A 21,036-nucleotide genomic window follows, 5' to 3' on the forward strand; every position below is an offset into this window, starting at 1 on the left:
CTCTTTTGTAACATTGTTTGTGCAGAGCAGAGACCAGGCCAAGTAGCTGAGGGCTATGGAGAAATCTGCCTGTAGGAATGGCCAAAATAGAAGTTGTCCTGACTTAACAACTCTACTCTGACCATGTCTCACGTGAGTTTTAATCGGCCCCCACCCCATCATAAACTCCATAAACGGTGACCATTGTCGGTGAGTTCCCTGTGGCTATAGAAGTATGATACCTAGCATCAATGCAGACAGTGCTATGGGAGGGATCAGTGATATTTGAATAAGGGAAACTGGATGGAGGGTGGAGGCATATCTGAACTCTGTCTTGTGGCAATCGACCTGGGAAGCAAGAGGAGGTCAGATGTGGCCTTTTAAGCCAGTGGTTCTCAATCTGTGGCTTGTGACCCCTTTGGGGGCATCAAACAATCCTTTCTCAGGAGTCACCTGATTTCCTACAGTAGCAAAATTAGAGTTATGAAGTAGCAACAAAAATAATTTTATGGTTGGGGATCACCACAACATGAGGAACTATGTTAAAGGGTCGCGGCATTAGGAAGGTTGAGGACCTCTGTTCTAAGCGGTGTTCACAGAGTCCCTTTTGGCACATCATACTTAATGTTTCTCTTGGTGCAGGTTTAGGGATAAGGAGGTTCATACATTCTTAGTGAGCCAGGTAAATTTGATAAACATTTAGGGTGAAAGAGTAAATTTTGATTAGGACATTCTCAAACTCAAACTGTGCTCATTTGCTGTCCTAAAAATTTTACCTTTGATACCACAAACATTTTAAGAAAATGGCATATTGTTCATTGAAGAATATAATACAAAACGATAGTTACCATATGAATTGTATGTGCCCCAAAATTTATTTATACACTCATATATAAGTTTTCATTGAATTATGTACGCGGTGAAGCAATAGAAGTAAAACCATAAGCTTTAGTTATGGTTCGTTGAAATAAGTCAGAATGTGGAAACTGTGGATGTTTGTGGTATTAGTAAATGAAAACATTAAAATGCATCTCATACTATTTTTATATAAACATATTCATTCTTGTAGTAAAAATGCATCTGTTTGACTATGGATCACTGAAACCATGAACATCAATATTATGAGACAAACTAAGCTGATGAGAAAACGTAGAAGTCACGATGAAGGGGCTGGACCTACAGTAAATGACTGTGGGATAGATGCCCTGTTCCCACTACTAGACAGGTGGGCCTGGTGAGGGGAGGGAAGGAGAATGGCTAGTAAATATCGCAAAGTACTTTCAGTCCCTGCGACCTTTAACCCTTCAGATTAGTAGAGCATCTGTTGAATATTTTGTAAAGGTCCACTATTTTATTTTTGTGGCTAATCTTAAAAAGTATATATCTACATTCCATAATATGAAGTATACACAACAGGAAGAAAATAAGAAAAACAGATAATTTACTCTTATTAAAAAGTTGGTTTTCTAATAATGAGCATAATACAAGTACGAGTAAGTTTTCATACTTAATGGCAATTTAGTTCTAACCTAATGTTTTCTATTTGAGTTGGATTTTCAATGTTTTAATAATTCTTGTCTACTTACCTTTGTGGCTTTATATTAAGGAATCATGCTTATTGAACTATGCAAGGCCTTCCTGAAATACCTCAGAGTTTTTCAAGTAAAGCAAACCTGGATACCAATTATAATTGTCATGATTTGCAGTAGGAAAAAGATATTTATGCATGTTTTTAAGGTATTGTCTGATAGAGATTTGCTTTTATGAAATTTGGTTTACTATTTATTCTATAACCTATTCTATTTTTACTTAAAACCATAAAATATACTAATATAATGATTAAGTTCTTTCTAAGGTTGGATTATTTTATATTGGAGAACATTTTCTTTATAATCATGAGTAATTAAAAATAATAATGGTCCAAATTATCTAGTAAGTGTAATCCAAATCTACATATATCCTAGTGTATAAGCTACATAATATGGTACACAATTTATAGGATTTTTCGCCCTTATTTGAAAAATTGCCTGGGAATCAGAATAAAGAATAAGAATCATCCTTCCCATCCCCCACCCACCCACACACAGTGCTCATTCAACTTGAGACATTAGATCATTAATACCAATGAATCGTGACTGGAATGTCTGAATGCTTTTGTTGATGCTAATGTCATTCATAGAAATACAATTTAAATATTGCTTTTAAACAGAAATATGACAAAAGGCTATTAATTAAATTTTGGATCCTTTAAAAGATTTCTGACAGATTATTTTACTTAATGAAATCCAATCTCATTTGTTAATTTTTTATTATAAAAATGTAAAATCTTACATATTTTTGAAGTGCATATAAAAATGAATTCTGTGCGGTACTTGTGTTAGACAGTATTTTGTAGTCATTTGTTTTAATCCTGACAAGAGAAGTAATTATTTGTTTATGCAATGCAAAATAATTCATGATTAATTCTGATTGACATTAAGAGTAATTCTCTGATTATTTCAGTTATCTACTCAGTAAAATAAAAGGAGCTAAGAAGTAAAAATCTGGTTGAATTTCTCCTGTATGCTTTACGTCTTATACCCAATGCTAGATTCCCATCAAAAGACTATGTCGAGTCCTTTACAAAACTATATAGCCAGGACTGGCCTCCATCGCAATGATAAAGCAATCCGATTCAGGGAGGTTACACGCAAGTCAGAAAATATGAGCGATAGCTTACACTCTTCTCTCTCCAATATAATCAGTGACCAAGCTCTGTGAATATTGCCGTCTTAACATCTCGTATGTGAGATCTCTTTTTCTGTAATCCCGCCTATACTGGCATTGACCGTCACCTCGCGCCTACATCCCTGCAACAGTCTTGGACGCAGCCCTGTAAAATGCAGTGGATCTTCCCTGCTGCCTCTCATCTTCCCAAGTAAAAGTGGGTCATGTGACTCCTTTGCTTAATACCCTTCAGGGTGTCTCCATTTTTGTGGCATGTGTCTGAACCCTGGGCAAGCTCTGTGACCATTTTCATGATCTGCTTCCAGCTCTGAACTCAGGGGCTTTTTCCACACTCCACGCTCTGTTCAATTTCTCCCCCAGACTTCTCAGCCATCCTGAAATAATTGCAGTCCCAAAGCAATTTTCTGCAGCTTTATGTCTATTTTTTTTTCACCTGTCTTCCACTGACTTAAGCTCCTTCCCCCATTCTAGATTTCTACCTAATTGTCTTCTGTAAGCTACTTATAAAGTCACATCTTTCACGAAGCTTGTTCTCGCTTGTTTTCTCTATTCTATGCTCCATTTATCAGCGAATTGACGGTTCTCCCCCCCCCCCGCCCCCCATTGCTACCTTAACTCCGCTAAGTTGTATCTTACATGTTTTTCTGACAGTGAAGCAGCGGTTTCCTTGAAAGAAGGTACAGTGTCATTTTTCTAAGTACATCACCAGAATCTACCACATTTCCTGAGACATAAGAGCTCTGACAGGCCTTATTTTGGTTATAAAATATTTTGTTGGAGGACATGAAAAGTAACACATTCTGACAAGGAAAGAGGTGAGCAGCCACCATTCATCTAGAGGGAAATCAGGGTTTCCCAACAGTTATCAATAATGCACCTAATTTCCATGTTTGTCATTAACATGGCTCAGGACTACCTGATCTCTGATAACCTTTCTCTCCTTACCTGTGCACCGTAGGTGTTTGCATTCAAATTCTCAGTCGATTGAATCTGAATCGCTCAGGTTGAGTCAGTCCGGTACTACTGAAGCAATGGCAATTACTTAAGCTCAGGTGGTTACATGTAGGTACTAAATGCCAAACAAAATAGCATGGTGTGCATGTGTGGTGGGGGTGGGGGTGGAGGAGTGCATACCTGTCCTTCCTTGGCTACATAAAGGAGAATCCAGCCTCCAAACAGACCAAGGTCAGTTGCCACAGGCCAAGGTCATTTGGTCTTCACTTTCCTTCCTTATTCTGATACCAATCTTTTCAATCAGGACACTTCTCTGCCGCATTTGATAGCCCACTGCAGTGGTCACACAAACTCCCAGACAGTACTCATGATTATGGGAGTTATTAGAGAAGCTAACAGGGTCATAAAACATTCACAGGCCAAGCATTGGTGCAGAGCAGCACATCTCCTCAGTCAACACTGCCTCTCGAGCATGTAATCACTCGGCCTCTCCCTCTGTGGGCTAGGAAGCCCACCTGTCGTTCTACCCTGGTGTTTTATGGTCCCTCAGCAGCATGACTCTTTTGCTCAGTTCCAAGATCTCATTGCCACAGACTCTGCTGCCTCCGCCACTTCAGACAGTGTTTTCCCATGGGCTCCAGGCCTCCACGGGTGGCTGTCCTTTCTTGATGGCCCTGGGATTCTCTTTTCTTACATTTGAGATGCCTCATTTTTTATCCACTAATCCCCATTATTAGTGTACCAAATACCTTATTTGGATTCTCCCACCCAATCCTTTGGGGGGAGGTGCAAGGCATGGAGAGCAGAGCCATCTCAAGTAGTTTTACCTTACCAAAGGACCATTTGTGGATTGGGGAAGGGGAGTTATTGAGAGCCAAGCCATTACACTATGTCTACTACAAATATTTAATGCATTTTAGCTAATTAGTAGTTAGTCGAAAAAGAGAGCAGATATTTTTAAAAATTGTTTCTCAATGGAAAACCAGTAAACCCAGAAAAAAAGAAGTCCAAAGCTTCTAAAAGCTCTGAGGGTTTTAGAGCCCAAACAACTGTAGACAAGCAAGGCCATCCAGGACTTTTCTTGTGCCTTAGTCTGAAATCATGCATGTCAGTTTCGTGATTATTCATTGAGACCAATTTTTCCCCTTCAAAATGAAAGTATTATCAATGAGTAACTACACTGGGAGTCCATATAAACTTTTACATTTCTCATTACAAAAGTATTTCAGAATTTTAAATGGACATAAATGGACGTATTCAGTATTGTGTCCAACATACTGTGCCCACTGCTCATTTATCAACCTCATTCGGTTAAAGACCCGGTTTTAAAGGGAAAATCAGCATGAGGGGGAAACGGAGGAGGGCCACATTACCTTACCAAATGGAAGGCCTTGCATCTTTAGCACCTTCCAAAGCACTGGGACTCATTGGCCAACCAAGTTGACATGTAAACAGCCTATTCTTGACTAGCACTTCAGCATCCATTACTACAAGGTATATGTAATACACAAAAAACCAAGTCAGGATTGTTTTTTATTTATACGGTTATTATGAAATATCCAATTTCGTGATCGTTGCTAAGTAAGGAGTAGGTCTAGTGGCTGTGATCATCTTCCATTTGTTTTTTCTTCTTGAAGTGGATAATATCATTTTTCATTTGGGATACAGACTATTTGAAGTCATAGTCAAATATGTCAGAGAGACATATTTCTCACATAATGTCTCTAAATGTTCTGCTCCTCCTATCACCCGACCTCTACCCGCCCATCTTTGTAGTACTCTTATTTCAAATTGCCATTGTCTTTCAACTACATGACTGACACTTCCTCTCTACTAACCAACTGGCCTGTAGGCATCCAGTCTGCCCATTGACAATGCTCCAATTTGTTTCACACATTTCCTCTGCAGGGAACTTTCAACCTTTGTTCGCTCTGACACCTTTCAGTGGCGCCCCATCAATCTTAAATTAAAACAGATAGTGAAACGGAATTCTGTTCCTTCGTTTACCTGTAGCTTTCTGCAACTTCTACTGCACACCTGGCTCTAGCTAATCAAATAGGTGGGTTTCCATTCTTTTTACTTGGCCTTTCCTAATTATTGCTCATGTTGTTCTCTACAACAAAAATTTTATTTTACTTCTTTTCACTTAGTTTATGCTTATTCTACCTTCTCAGCTAAAACTAACTTCCTCAGACAGCTTTCCTGGACCTCCTGTTAGATAAAATGCCTGTATTATTCTCAGGAATGTTATCCTAACACCATGCTGCTCTCCAATCATTTATCAGAGATTCTGTTGTACTTTTAATTGGATGTGATTATGGGGTTTCCTTTCAACCACCCAATGCTTTAAGTTCTGTGTACAGACATGCATATTTCTATTTTTAGATATGGACCACACAGCAAAAAAATTGGACACTCAATTATTATCTATTAAATATATTTGTATATAAAAGAGTGGAACCCTGGTATCATAGTGGTTACACTGGCTACAAACCTCAAGGTCAGTAGTTCCAAACCGCCAGCAGCTCCTCTGAAGAAATAGGGGCTTTCTACTTCCATAGACACACTATTGGAAATGCTCAGGGATCATTCTACCCAGTCCTAGAAGGTCGTTTTGAGTTGGCATAGATTCAATTGTATTGAGTGAGTGAGTGAGTGAGTGAGTGAGTGAGTGAGTATATAAATGAATGACTATTTCACTAAAATCTTATAGGTCCTGGGATAGAATTTCGCTTCTTTTTATGATTTTGTTTTATTTTATTTCATTTGTTTAATAGCTCAATTTTAAGATAACAGATAAAATATTTTAACATGGTGATTTCAATATGTTATTTTCCTTTGCTACAATTATATTCTTATTTTTACTATGCAGTAATATTTTATGGATCATTTCTATTATAAACACTATTGCTTGAGAATACTGTTTTCTGAGTATTTTCTCTGAGAAAATTTTAATGGTTCAACAAGCTAAAATGGCAAACTTTCCATCCTTTTTATTCAACTAGTCTGGGAACATGTTTCTACCTCTAAGTTCACAGGGAAAAAAAGAATAACACTCTGTACTGCCAATTGAATTCATATGCCGTAGTCCTTGTACTAACCCCACTGCAAGTTTCTCTGTCAAGAGTCCATGTATTTAATGTGTTTTTTACTCTGATAGAACCAGGAGGATTCCAGACTCTAAGTAGGTAGTCAATAAATAATTTACTCTATTTTTCTTCCACATTCATGCTCCCATAGCTTCTTTATATTACTTATGTGCCATTTCTACAGCAACCTCTTGTGGCAGTTCACTGAGCCGGAATATTTAAATGGTTCTGTATAGCATTTATTTTATGCTTGCCCTGACTTTCACAGCATATGAGTTAAATACAACCAGAAAAGTGTTTGATTAGTTAACATTAAAGCATGTCTATTAGATTATTTTCTAATTTTTAATCTATAAGAAGATATTAAAATATCATAAAATGAAAATAAAAAGTCTCTACATCTTTAAATAACTTTCAATGCATCAAAAATCAATTAACAGCACCATATATACATGCTCTCCTGTAGATAAGTATTTTTTAATTAAAATCTATACTTTCTAGCCTTCATTTACATCATCTTCTAGCCTTCATTTACATTTGCATCATCTTCTCAGCCCTGTTAATGTTGACTTTATCCACAATCAGCATACTTACACACAAGACGGAGGGAAATCTTTAAGAGAAGTATTATGGAATTAACCGAGATTTATTTAACCTCTGAGTCTCTCCCTAACTGGAGGAATCTGCAAACAGGCATGTCCTCTCCGTTCTCTTTTCTGTCATTTTATTTAGATTTAATTGTGATAGCCTGATTGGAGATGGGGAAAAGATGTGGTTGAGAGTTGATGACTTTATTTCCTCAAGGTCTGCTTTCTGATGTTCCACACTTTGGATTTGTCATGTAACTTGATAAATGTGTATTTCTAACTTTACTGAGATTGATTTTCTACATGTGACAAATGGAGACATTACCACTCATGTATAACTCAAGGGCTTCTTTTTAAATTTGATACAAAATCATTTATGCCAAGTACCCTATAAACTCTCAATGATACATATATCTTCAAGGACTTATTTTATCATTTATTATTTTCAAACAAAATCATGGAATGTTAATCCAGCTCAATGTATAAACATATAGGGTGTGGCTGTAATTGTCTAGTCTTCCCTAATTTATGCAAGAAGGGTTTCAGGGTGAATAATAAGTTTACTGCTTGCATTTTACTTTTCCTTCTTGAAATGTAACTATCATTTTCGGATGAAACTCAGAAGCATTGGCTTAATGCTGGAAAGAATTTTCAACTTACTAAAAATGTGGAAATGTAAGCTGTCTTTTTAAGTTCTCAGAGTATTTTGTGACTTACAGGGATTCGGAGATTGAATAATGACTTCAAGAAGAGGAAGATGAGTAGGAGTAGCAAGCAAGGACTTGAGACAGACTGTCAGCAACAGGGACACCGAAGCCTTGGGTGCATTCAAGGAGCCACAGTTGGGGAAACAGATACACAGCCAAAGGGTGGGTTTTAGGGATATTCTTATTTGTGTTAGAGAGTTCGGACAGAACCACAGAAACAGAAAGGTGTTTGCCTTCTTCAGTGATGAAGTGAAGGGTGTAAGCATGTCCTAGCAGGACTTTGTTGTTGTAAGGTAACCACCAGTCAATAAAGTGAGTCTGCTGTCTTTGATTAGGGTGTTCGATTTAACTTACGTACTTTTCATGAAATTCAAATAAAATGTATTACACCTAATGGGGATTATCTAGATAAAGCCTGTCTATACTCAAATCATCACCAATTTGTCACTTTAATAACAATAATGGAGAATTAGATATTACAACTTTGCTCTCAGATATTCTAAGAGCTCTTCTAAGTATATTCCTGGACAAAAAGTGACTATCCAGGAAGTATTAATACTCATTTATGTAAAATTTAAGTTTTTGAAGATCTAAAAGTTAGTTTTAAAAATAGGAATATTATCTAAAGAAATTTATTGATAAACATCAGGGGGATTATTTGATTCTCAAAAAAATTCTTGAGAAACATCAATATATTTATTTATATTAATATTCGTATTTTTCCCTAAATGAGCTTTCTGCTTATAAGTTAATCAAAATAGTATATCGTCTATGTAACAATGAAAAAATAAATCACACTTCCAAGCTGCTCTTTTTGGGATATACTAATATCTCAGTGGATGCCAGGATCTTTCCTTGATTGAAATTAAAAACAAAAAGAACAAACTTGAATCCTACCTATCCTCCATATACTACAAGAATTGTCCTTCTACACAAATATCAGTAAGTCGTTCCATTCTGCTTCAGGTCAACCAGTGGCCTCCTCTTCTTTGGACCACAAAGTCCAGTAAAGTGCATGATCCGAACATTGGTATTTGACTTTAACAACTACTTCTCTCCATTTCTCATTACATTACTGTCCAACAATATCAAACTAAATCATATTCTTTTATGTTTTATTTTCATTGTGAAAAAGGCACAGTTGGACAATATCTGACCTCCTCTAGCTCCCCCAGTGTCACAAGAGAGAGATCAAGCCTATCTTCACCCTCTCTCCTTCTCTACCTTATCTGACACCAAACTTTCCTTTTATGACCCTCTACATCTCTTCTAGGTTCAATACACACAGATAATATTCACAGTTAAGGGGGGGTTATTAGGGAAGTGAATAGATTTCCACCGTCATGATCACTAAAGAGTAAGAATGCAATCATTGGTTCATAGCAACACTTCTGCCTGTAGCCAAGTCTCTCTTTGGCCCTCTGGCCTTTACCTCCATGGACCAAGAACCCTACACAATGTTCTGCCTTGGTCTTACAGTCTTAGTGCTTCCCCTCTTCTGTTTCATGGTCTTCTTGTCTTGGCCCCTGGTCTCAGCTTGTCACCTTTTCCTTGTCCCAGGATCTCCATGCAGCAGCCTCTTGGTCCCCTGCCACTGCAGACAGCGGTCTTGAAAGTGCTCCACTGGTGGTGCTCCCCTAATCGTCATGGCCTTTTCTCGATGTGACCACGATGGCTCTTATTTCATAGGAGTGATATTAATGGAGGTGTGGTTTTTTCGCTTTCAGCAGAACAGATCCTCAGGGAATCAAAAGGTGGTGACCGAGTCAAAGCTTCTACTAAAAGGGAAACTTAAAATATACCCCACTTTAATCCTGTCCATTAACATAGTGGGGAACTCCCTTCAAGGCGTAATTATAACCACCGGCTAGAATTCATAATACATCAAGTAAGGGAGTATGCCTTGAGGGCTTCTAATAATTGAATACAGCGCGATGCCTAAAAAACATAGCCTCTACCTTCACTATGCAAATTCTCTCAAAACCCACTACATTCAGCCATCGACACTCCTTTCATATGTGTATCCTCTTTTTTATGCTATTAATGAACTATCAAGAACTAGCTGTTCACATTATTGATAAATATCTGTCAAAACTCACAATGGTGAAAGGCACAACATCCCACACAAGGTTGAACTAACCTATGCAGTTGTTCTGTGGAAGAAAAATTTGGCAATTGAGTTCTGTGTAGATTGCCACCTGGAAAAACTAACGTGGGGACACTGTCACTCCACTGCATGGTATCATCCTGAGTCAGAATTGACTTGGACCACCAACCACTAAAGTGTCTAAATTAAGATCCACTTAAACCAAAACTGACATGGCTTCTGTGCCTTTGGTATACACTTAGGAAACATAACTTTGCAAAAATAGACATGAGTTGTAATGACATAAATTCAACAAAATATTTGTGTTGTTTGCTTTTCACCTGAATGCATGATGATAGATTAGTACAAGGGCTAATATCTTTAAAGGATCCACTCCTCTCTCTGGCATGATCCCCTTCCTCCAGAACCTAGTCCCTGATTTTCCAAAGATCAGATGTTTGTTTTGCTAGAAGCAAGAGAGATGGCAATTAATATGGAAAAATAATTATAATTCCTTCTCAATTATTTTAATGTTAAAATATTGAATTAAAATAATTCCTTACGTGCCATAGCTCAAAAACCTCACTGCTGTCAGTCAATTCCGATATGCCATAATAACAGTAAAATTGCCAAGGGAAGCCTGAATCACATTGTGGTCTAAATCACTCCTCACGTGCTTCTACCTGGGGCCATCAGGTGTTTCTTTGGAGGTTTCCTACCTTGCTTCTTAAGCCTTCTGATTATGCAAATTTGTTTACATTTACATAAGACAAACCTTTATAATTAAAGCTATATCTCATTTTCATTCATTATTTTGATTTTATCTTCATATGGATATATTATTTATATTATTTTCCTGTAGCTCATCAAATTAAAGTGAATCACAAAAGATACTGAGTTTTACTTGTGTGTGTGTGTGTGTGTATATATATATTTTTTTAAATGATAGAAACAAACAAAATCCCAGTGATTAGAGAAAGACTAACAAAGCTTTCTCTGGCATTTGTAAAGAACAATGAGGAAACAATTCCTGAATCATTTATAGCTATACGAGTTTCTCATAAAAGACATACTAAACTATAAAAATACCAAAGTATTGCATCTTCCTACCCAATCTTAATAATCAAATCCCTATTTTCAAATGACTTTCAGACCATAAAAATCTGACTTTCTTAAAGCTAATTGAAAGTTTCCAAGGAAGAGGTACTTATTTACATGAAATAAATGAAATAAAAATAAGTGATGTGCTTTAGTCCTATATATTCCTAAATAATTATGTATAATAGAGAATACTGTAACATAATTCGCTATGTTTGATTAGCAAGTTAAAATTCCATTTTGTTGCATTTGAATATCCAACTTATCTTTTAGCCATATATTATAAAAACTAAAGCAAAATGAAAAAAGATGAGAAAACTAATGAGTTGGTGAATCTGGAAACGAAGGCCACTGAATTCTGCGCACAGATCAACTGATGATTCAAGCACACACACAGCTTGCTTAAGGGGACTTCCCAATGCTACTCTGGCTCTAGAAGTTTTGGTTATATTCCAAATACCTGTCACACATCACAAACACAATTTCAATGATATTTGAAAGTCTACATGAAAATATAACTAAATATAAAAGACTGCAATTGATGTGTCAAAACCTCAATGCAGATAAATATAGGAGTTTTGAGAAAACAAAATGCATTTCAATAAGAATATTCTGGAAACACTTGAAGGTTGGATAGATTTTCATGGTAATTAAGGTTAAGGAGAGTATTCTCAATTGGGCAAATGAAGAAATAAGGCAAAAACTACACGAATGAAATGTTGAATGGCCCCCCTCTGCCTACTAGAACTGAGTCGTGGAATCGTCATAAGAGATTAATCTTATGATATGCCAACTCAAATAAAAGCTGAAAGACTCCGGATAGGGCAAGATATGACAAAATAATGAGGTATAAATTACCAAGGGCACATGAGGGAGGGGGGAAAGGAGAGGGAGGGGAAAAAAAGAGGACCTGATGCAAGGGGCTTAAGTGGAGAGCAAATGCCTTGAGAATGATTGGGGCAGGGAATGTATGGATGTGCTTTATACAATTGATGTATGTATATGTATGGATGGTGATAAGAGTTGTATGAGTCCCTAATAAAATGTAAAAAAAGAAAAGAGGAGAAAAAAATGATTAGGGCAAAGACTGTACAGATGTGCTTTATATAATTGATGTATGTATATGTATGAACTGTGATAAGAATTGTATGAGCCCCTAATAAATTGTTAAAATTAATTAAAAAATAAATAAATAAAAATAAAATAAAATGTAAAAAAAAAGCTGAGACACCTACTTTAACCACAAAAATAGCATAATAAATGTGAGGAAAAACTTGGCTTACACATAAGTATTTGCAGTAAATGAAGGATGGGATTTTAACAGACAGGTAAAGAGTAAGCAAAGTCAATGACGACTTCAGCATGAGTTTCTGTTTAAAAAAGACAATAAATAACACAGAGAACTTTATTCGCCTTCTTTCTGGTGGATTTCTTCCCCCTCTGGAACATGCCACCTTCATTAGAATAGAGGATGATTACTAATTCGATTGCCAACCATTATCCACCACCTGCCCCTGTACGCACACGCACACACAGCCACTGGCATAAGGAAAAGTCTGCATTTCATGAATGCAATTAAGTTTTGCTTTACTGTTCACACACCCCCACACACACACAACACATACAGTATTATGTGATGAAGACCTATGAGATGAAGACCTATTCTATTCATTGAATTTGGAAGCAAAACAAAAATACTATCTTGTTCCCTGTAGGCCACGGACTGTAAGGGTACATTCGAGTTTATTTTCCTGGACTGTTAATAGGTAGCATAGTCTTCGGTCCAGCCCATGCAATACTTTAATTGCATAATAAGAAATGGTACATAAAAATGTGGTAAAAGAAGAAAAGAAATAGACTATGTGGTTTCCTTGAAATGCTTCAAAATTGAGCTCTTCCCACTGAGTTACCCATTTGATGGCAGGGACTAAGCCTGTCAGCCACTGGGTGCTCTCTTAGACACTTAGACCTCCTCAAAATACCTCACTCATTTCATTAGATGACTTCATCTCAAAAATGATGCTTTTTACTTGAAATCTGAAAGCAGAAACTTCCGGAACCAACTTTACAAAGAGATGAGATGGTTTATGCAAGAATAGCTTGAAAGGAATTTGGGTGTTTCTAAGTTGCTTGTGGTTTCAGTAACCATGACACATGGGCATGGATAGCTCATGAGTGTAGAACTAATCAACACACGTGGAAGTTCTGCAGACTGTCTGCAGTCATCACTAGTTTATTGAAATATTTGACATTGAGAAATCAATGTCTAATTAGTACCTATTATATAAAAGCCAACGGAACCCTGATTGTCCAGTGGTTAAACTCTACTGCTTAATGAAAGGTGGGCAATTAGAACCCCGTTGTTCTTCAGGACAAAGATCGAGAGATCTGCTCCCATGAAGACGAAGAAACTGTTTAGAGCAGTTCAATTCTGAGTAGGTCTCTCTGAGTAGGAATTGAATCATCAGTTCACAACACAATACATAAAGTCATGGGAAGGCATGCACGTAAGAGTGACTTCATGCTTACTGTCAATTCTCCACGACAAACATCTACATATGCAATAAGACTCCATTAGTTCCCTTTCCAAAATGAACTTGATATTGTATGACCTCTCTGAAATTTAGCCAGCGTACAGAAAAAAGGCACGGCTTCTGTAATTTCAATTTCCCGGATTGCAAATGGCTCTGATGTTTTATTCGCAAACAAAAACCCTTACACTGTTTCCACAATTGGTCTGATTAAACAGACTGTACATTTGTAATTAAGTGTGTTCAGGAAAATCACAATGTGCCCACTTGCCTATGTGCTGCATGTAAGCCTGTTAACATCTCAGATGCCACTTGAGATCCATTGCCCTTTAACTGAAAGGAAAGCTACCTGTCTCCCCTGGGTAGCCTGGTATGTCTGAAAGAACTGATTGTTTGCTTTGAGGCAAAATTCTTTTGCTGATCGCTGGCTTGTCTATTGATTGTGCTTTAGCTTATGACTTTTTTGTTCTGAGATTTCCCCCAAGGATTATAACCTATCCAACATGTACTCAAAAGAATTGGATGCCTCTCACCCTTCAGGTTTTCCTTAAGGCTTTTAACTGATTGACTTTAAGCTTCTTTCAAAATGATATTAAAAGTATTTCTATTTTAAATATCCTTCCAACACTATATGCAAACGTTCACTTAACTGTGATGTCATGCCTTAAAAACCAATTAACATCTCCCCAGACCCAGCCCAAAAGGACAAAACAAAACACAACCCTTGACTCAATTCTGATTCCTACCACCCCATAGACCAGAGTAGGGCATATGAGGCGAATATTTTCAGGGCGCAGACAGCATGGACTTTCTTCCGTGGAGTGGTGAATCGGTTTGAAATGGTGATTTTGTATTAACAAACTGAAGCACCAAGCCTACTTACCTGCAAGCAGTATAAAAATATAAAAGCATGCAAAGTGAATTCCAAGAGTTTCAGTGATACACACACACAGCAGCGAGACATAGCAACTTCCCTCTTCGACGTATCATAAAAAAGTAACCTGGAGAGATGGTAAAACAGATGAGTTTCCAATGAAATCAGGTGTAGATCCGTCGCAGATTGCTCTGTCCGAAGCAGCTGTGACACAGATGCGGTGCAGTGTGCAGCTCAGGAGAAACCTAGCGAGGACAGTGGCAGTGACAGAGCGACTGCATCAGACTCCCAGAGAAAAGCACACCTCATAAAAGCAAAACTCAAACCCCAAATTGGAGTCATTCATCTTCTCAAAGGAGCGCTGTAGGACTTAGTGGAAGCAGGCAGGATGCAGTAGACTACACATCTGACCAAACTCTAGGTAACAACTCTCGAGCACGGAGCAGAGCCCCCTCGTGGTCTGCCATGAGCCCTTCAGGGCAGCACACAGCCTCACCCTTCTTTGCAGCAGCCAGTGAGTTGCAAGTGCTAGGTTTCTCAGGTCGAAAGACCTTGGTCCTTGGCTTTGTGGGACGAAAAAGTCACTCCGAAGCCTCGTTGGTGATCCACGTGAGTTTTTTTCTATAGGATAAAAGAAGTTTCGGGTTTTCTAGAGGCACCTTCAGGGCACTGCTCATTCACACGTGGAAAACTGAGGACCGAGAAAAAACTGCCGCCTGGCCCAGGAGCAGCTGCAAAGGAGGTGGGTGGGCTTCGGATACTGGCTTTTCATGCACCCCCTCCCCCATCATTGGGAGTCCTGGTCAACGGGACTGGTTGACCCCATTGGCTGAATTAAGCTCACCTGGCCCCAGTTTGGGGCCCACCTAGGTGTGCTGTCCCTTCCTGGCTTGGTGCTCGAATTTGGAGCATGCTCAGTAGACAACCTGGTCCCTATTCTGGCTCCCTACCAGAACCACTGACCTTGCAGTTAACAAGTTATCAGCCCACATTGTAGCCCACTACACCAGTTGAGTTCCTTCCCTGAATATACGAAGAAGTGGCAAAAAAAAATAGTAACAACAACACAAACTCAGCTCTTAGAAAAGTCAACAAAACATGCTTAGTGAAAGAATATCCTAAAAATATATGAGCCAGGGAATATCTCATTCCTTAATGAGCCATCTAAAAGCCAAAGAAAAAAATCAATATAAAATACAATGGGAAGTCCTTGCCAGAATAATAATGTAGTTACAATGACAAACACAAATAAATTCTCTACTTCTCCTCTGTTATGTCTATTCGGATACCAGCAGCACATGCCTCACTTCTTCCTCTAACAGTAATTACCTTACCGGGGACCCCATCAGATCTCAAGTTAAAGGGTGCAGTTCTCCAGCCTCTCAAGGGACCTCAAGACCTGAGATGTCAGCTAGGAAATTTCCAAGCCACCCTGACTTCTGAGCTGCTGGCTACAAACTCGGTGTTTTCCCATTACCCCATCACGATACCAGCTGCAAGCTCAGGAGTCCTTAATCCCTTATTGCTGACCTGCTATCTCACTTCTTCCTGGGTTTCAATGATGTATTATAACATCATTGAGAATTTACAGAAAGAGATATACACATAGCTATTGTAAGTCTTGTTCATTACCTGAATATGCCTTGAAAGGAATATGTGCACTTACAATTAGTTTTGATATAAAGGATACAAATAACTCAATCCACTTCTTGCCAAGTTAGCACCCGTACTTAATTCCCTAGTTTAACAATTGCAATTAAGTAACACCTACACCTTAACCCTATAATCCTGTGAATATTTTCCCCCACCTATGAAAGTTTGTAAGCCAACTCTTTCATGCCTTTATCTCCTCCAATTTTGGGTATCCAATTTACTATCTCAGGGTGCAAAACCAAAAACCAAGCTCGCTTTCATCCATTCATTTCCAACTCATAGTGACCCCTAGGGTAAGAGAATAGAACTGCCCCTATAGGTTTATTGGACTAACTCTTCGCCCAGAGTAGAACGCCTTTTCTTTCTGTCAGGAAGGTGCTAGTGGTGTCTGGCTTGTGACTTTGTGATTAGCAGCCTGTCTTGTAATAGCTATGCCTTCCTAAAGAACTTCATAGAAGAGTAGAAAAATCAAATAAATGAAAAGAAATAAAGTAGAATAGCACATTGCCATTGAATTGATAGCAGCCACATAGAACTTCTGCCTAGAATGTCCAAGGTTGTCATTTTTCTGTGAGCATATTGCCACGTCCTTCTTCCACAAAGTGGTGAGGAGATTTATACCTTTCCGTTAGCAGCCAGCTATGCTTGGGTAGAGTGCAACCAGGACCTTTAGGGCTTAAATAACAACATGGAAAACATCGTCATTAGCAGGGACTATAATAAAGCCCGTTCCTTCTTGCTCCTTTCCAAGGGTTGCAGGCTGAGACATTCCCAGGACCCTCAGAGGTCAAACGGCTAGTGTGTACCACTGATAAGTGAAAGTTGGGAAGTTCAAAGTTTTGAGGATTCCCTAAATAATTTTGCTAAAATCTATTCTGCATCCCATTGCTTGAAAAGATCCACTCCAAGAGATTCAGATGTGTTTTTGTTCTGTCTTAAAAAGAAATGCCTTACAATCTCCCCAGGTTATTCTAATGAGCACCCAGGTTAGGAACCACTGATCTCTTGAAAAGGGAGGTGGTCTGGTTCAAATCAGTCAGTTCTGACACTCGGCAATCCTGTGTGCGACAGAGCAAGACAAGGCCGACGGGCGAGGCCGAATTAAGAGGCTGCAATCGAGATGGAAAGAGCAGCAAAGTTAACATATTTTATAGGTATTTGGAAATACTGCTGAATCATTCTCTCTCTCTCTCTCTCCTTTAATTGATAATGAAATTGAATGATTGTATTCAGATATAGGAAACTCAATTGAATCCACTCAGTAGAATGCACTTCTTAGCCTTTCTTAACATTTACTAAAATCTTACATCTTATTTGGTTCTTCCTCTACTTTTCTTTAAAGCTTATGAAAGAGAAAATTATCACTTAATAAGAAAGTGGATTCTGAGTAGTATATTTTAAAATAATGATTAGTTTGTAGTTTGTTGGTCACTAGATTTTTAAAAAAACAGTATCGATCTAAGCCACATTCTAAGCAAAGCTATACATCAATGCAGGCAGCAGGTGTTTGCGTATGTGTGTGTGTGTGTGTGTGTGTGTGTGTGTATGAGAGAGAGAGAGAGAGAAATTATGTAAATGGGTTATCTTATTGGTAAGAATTTAATTGCTTTGATGATCTGTGATATATTTATGCTTCAGATACTAAGTATTTTAATGTAACTTATTTACATAATAATGATCTATGTCAATATATTCTGTGTCTGAATTTCAGGCCCTTATTGAATAAATCCAATTGACAATAATTTTCAATATTAAGAAACATTTTATTATAATTAAAAATAAGTATTGCTACTTTTTTTTCAGAAAACCTTTAGGAATTATAAAATCTGTAGCTATCCTTATAAAACTATTTCCATAAAAGCTGAAAAGTTAGGAATCTGTCCTGGAGATGCTGTGGTACCTAAGTCATGTTCTCTGGCTACTCAGGATTCCTATAAGAAAGACAGATTTATAAACAAATTCAATAAATTTTAATCTTATAGAGATGCAAGAGTCATGCAAAACATAAGAATAACCAGCACATCTTATACTTTTTATTCTAAGAATATATATACACATATCAAGAAATGTAAAAAGCAGAACCTCACCACTCAGGGCACTCACTTCACCATCTTTCCTGCATGATGGAAGCGGTGAACGTATAAAAGGAGTAGTAACCATTACTCTTCTCTTAAGAACCAGATTGATTACTTTTAAAAAACATGGTATCATTACTTCTGATTGCAACCTGATGCAGATGATATTATTATTACCTCTATTTTATCACAAACCACACATTTGCTTACAGAAGTACTGTCTGTGATGGATATGTTAATTGGACCAACTTGGCCAATACAAACTTGTTGGGTTAATAAGGTCCCAGTTTGATTGGGGAGCAAAGAAATAAATGGCTCCGCAAGGCCTACCTACCCTGTCCCTCTTTGCTCTCTGGTGATCGGACCAGCATGTGGCTACTTTAGCTAGTTCTCTTCCTCAATTTGTGAGCTAAACTACCTGTGGGAAAGCCAACCGATGGATCTTGTTGACCTTGAATTTCCTTTGAGACCTGCTTCACCACGCAGCTGGTGGGTGCATCACTTGAACTTGAGGCTGTTGGATCCTGTAGCCTTGTGTTGCTTTATTGATGTACCATCCGGGCCTGCATCCCTAAGCTCCTGAGCTACGACTCTTGGTGACTCATCCTGCTTTTTGCTGTCTGTGGGCACACTGCTGCATTGCCCAAGGGAAGAATCAGTTGCCTCCTTGACCTTGGAGCCAGCAGCTCTGGTGAGTTCAAGGACTTCCAGCTTATTAACTCTTCCTTGGAAGTGAGTTGACCTGAGCCCTCTGTACTGCTGTGTGGACTAAGTAGCTGTTAAATTCCTTCGATAAATCAATCTATCTATCTATCATCTCCCTTCTATCCTCATAAGTGTCCTGGTTTTGTTTCTCTAGAGAATCCTGCCTAACACACTAAGAGCAAGTATGTCACAAAGGCAAGTCACATATGAGTATGTGGTATTCCATGTTCTTCCAGTCACATTTTCATAAATAGGGTAAAAAGAAACAAGTGAAATCAGGTATGCCTACAAGGCATGCTTACAAGACAATATATGAAATCCAAAATATAATCATTTTAACATGTAATGAATGTAAAAACTAGTTTCTTAGATCATTTACATTCCTTTTATCTAGTATTTTATATTTCCATAATATCAATATGGACTAATTAAATTTTAATTGCTCAGTGCCCAGAGGCCCTGATGGCCCAATGAATTACATGTCACACTGCTAACCAGAGGCCAGCAGTTCAATCAGTTACTCTCCAGGGACAAGGGAGGCTTTCTGCTCCCATAAAATCTACAACTTGGGGAACTCACATGGGCACTTCAACTCTGCTTTGTGGGGTAACTGCAGTTCAGAGATGATTCAATGGTCAGGAGCTTGAGCTGAGTGAATAGCCAGAGCTTGACTATAGTCCTGCTCTATCCTGTGTATAATTATGGGTCAAAATAAACCCAATGACAGTGGATTTGGTTTGGGGGGTTTTCGCTCCTGGAAAAGAGTTGATCTAGAATTTGAAACTGGGCATTCTAACCCCAGAACAACAGTTGTTCAATACTATCCTGTACTGTTTAGGAAGGTGTGTTAATAGATTTATAAATGTAACACGGGATGGTGTTGTAGTTACATACTTCAATTTGAGAGATAAGAGTGAAGGGATAGAGACTAGCCTGTCAATCAGGTCATAGCTTGATGACCTCATTTGGAGGCACAAGGAGATAAATAGCTCACTAGAGGTGGTACACATGTTCATTCCCAAAGAGACATTCCTGTTGACAAGCCACATTGAGACAGGCTGATGCCAGTGAGAGCCCAGGGGATGAAGGAACCACGTGGAGACTCCTGCCAGTGCTGAGATGCCTCTACTGCCCCTGGATCCACAAGACTTTGCACCCACCGGCCTGAGATCTTCCTGCATGTGGCATCATTGCATGTGTCATGTAAGTCTGGAGAGGAATTTATAGACTGGTATTTGATATATGGGATAATATCGGACTGATAGACTTGTATGGACTGGACTGGGATGATTTCTTAATGTACAATTGCTCTTGTATATAAAACTGTTTCTTACACACATGAATATGGATTTGTTTCTCTAGTCTGCCCAGACTAGAACAGATAGTCTTATTAATATAAACTTTCAAAAACATGCAAAGCATTGTATCCTCATTTTTCTAAGCAAAGGAAATGTCTTTAAAAGGTTCAGTAAAGTCAAGCATGTAGTAGGTAATATACCAGATGTTGAATTATTTTCCAAAACCATAGTTTCACCAACAGAACCATAAATGACCAGATTGACCGAGGAAGGAATTCAAAGAGAAAAATCAAACTCCAGATGGATATAACAGATATAATTATAAGCAAACAAAGCAAGGTAATCATACAGTCAAGCAACACTCTCATGTTTTTAAAAGTATCTATATATATTTTTATGCTCTCTAAAGACATAGTAATGTCCACTATCATAGCAAAGGTATTCAATTTACAGCTAAAAGCCTGCAGGCTCCATGTCCTCCGTTTATGCTGGCAAACAGATAGAAAGGTGCGCAGCTAAGCATCTAACCAAGAACCTCACCTGGTGTTAAATTCTACTCTTGAATTAGGAATACACCACCCCTTGGGCATAGTGCTGCAGCTGTGACAGCCTTCTGGGCAATACCAAAGGTAGCTTCAGGCATCACGGAAGTGGGAGGCTTCCCTAATGCTTT

Source organism: Tenrec ecaudatus, chromosome 4 (genome assembly GCF_050624435.1).
Source record: "Tenrec ecaudatus isolate mTenEca1 chromosome 4, mTenEca1.hap1, whole genome shotgun sequence".
NCBI lineage: Eukaryota > Metazoa > Chordata > Mammalia > Afrosoricida > Tenrecidae > Tenrec > Tenrec ecaudatus.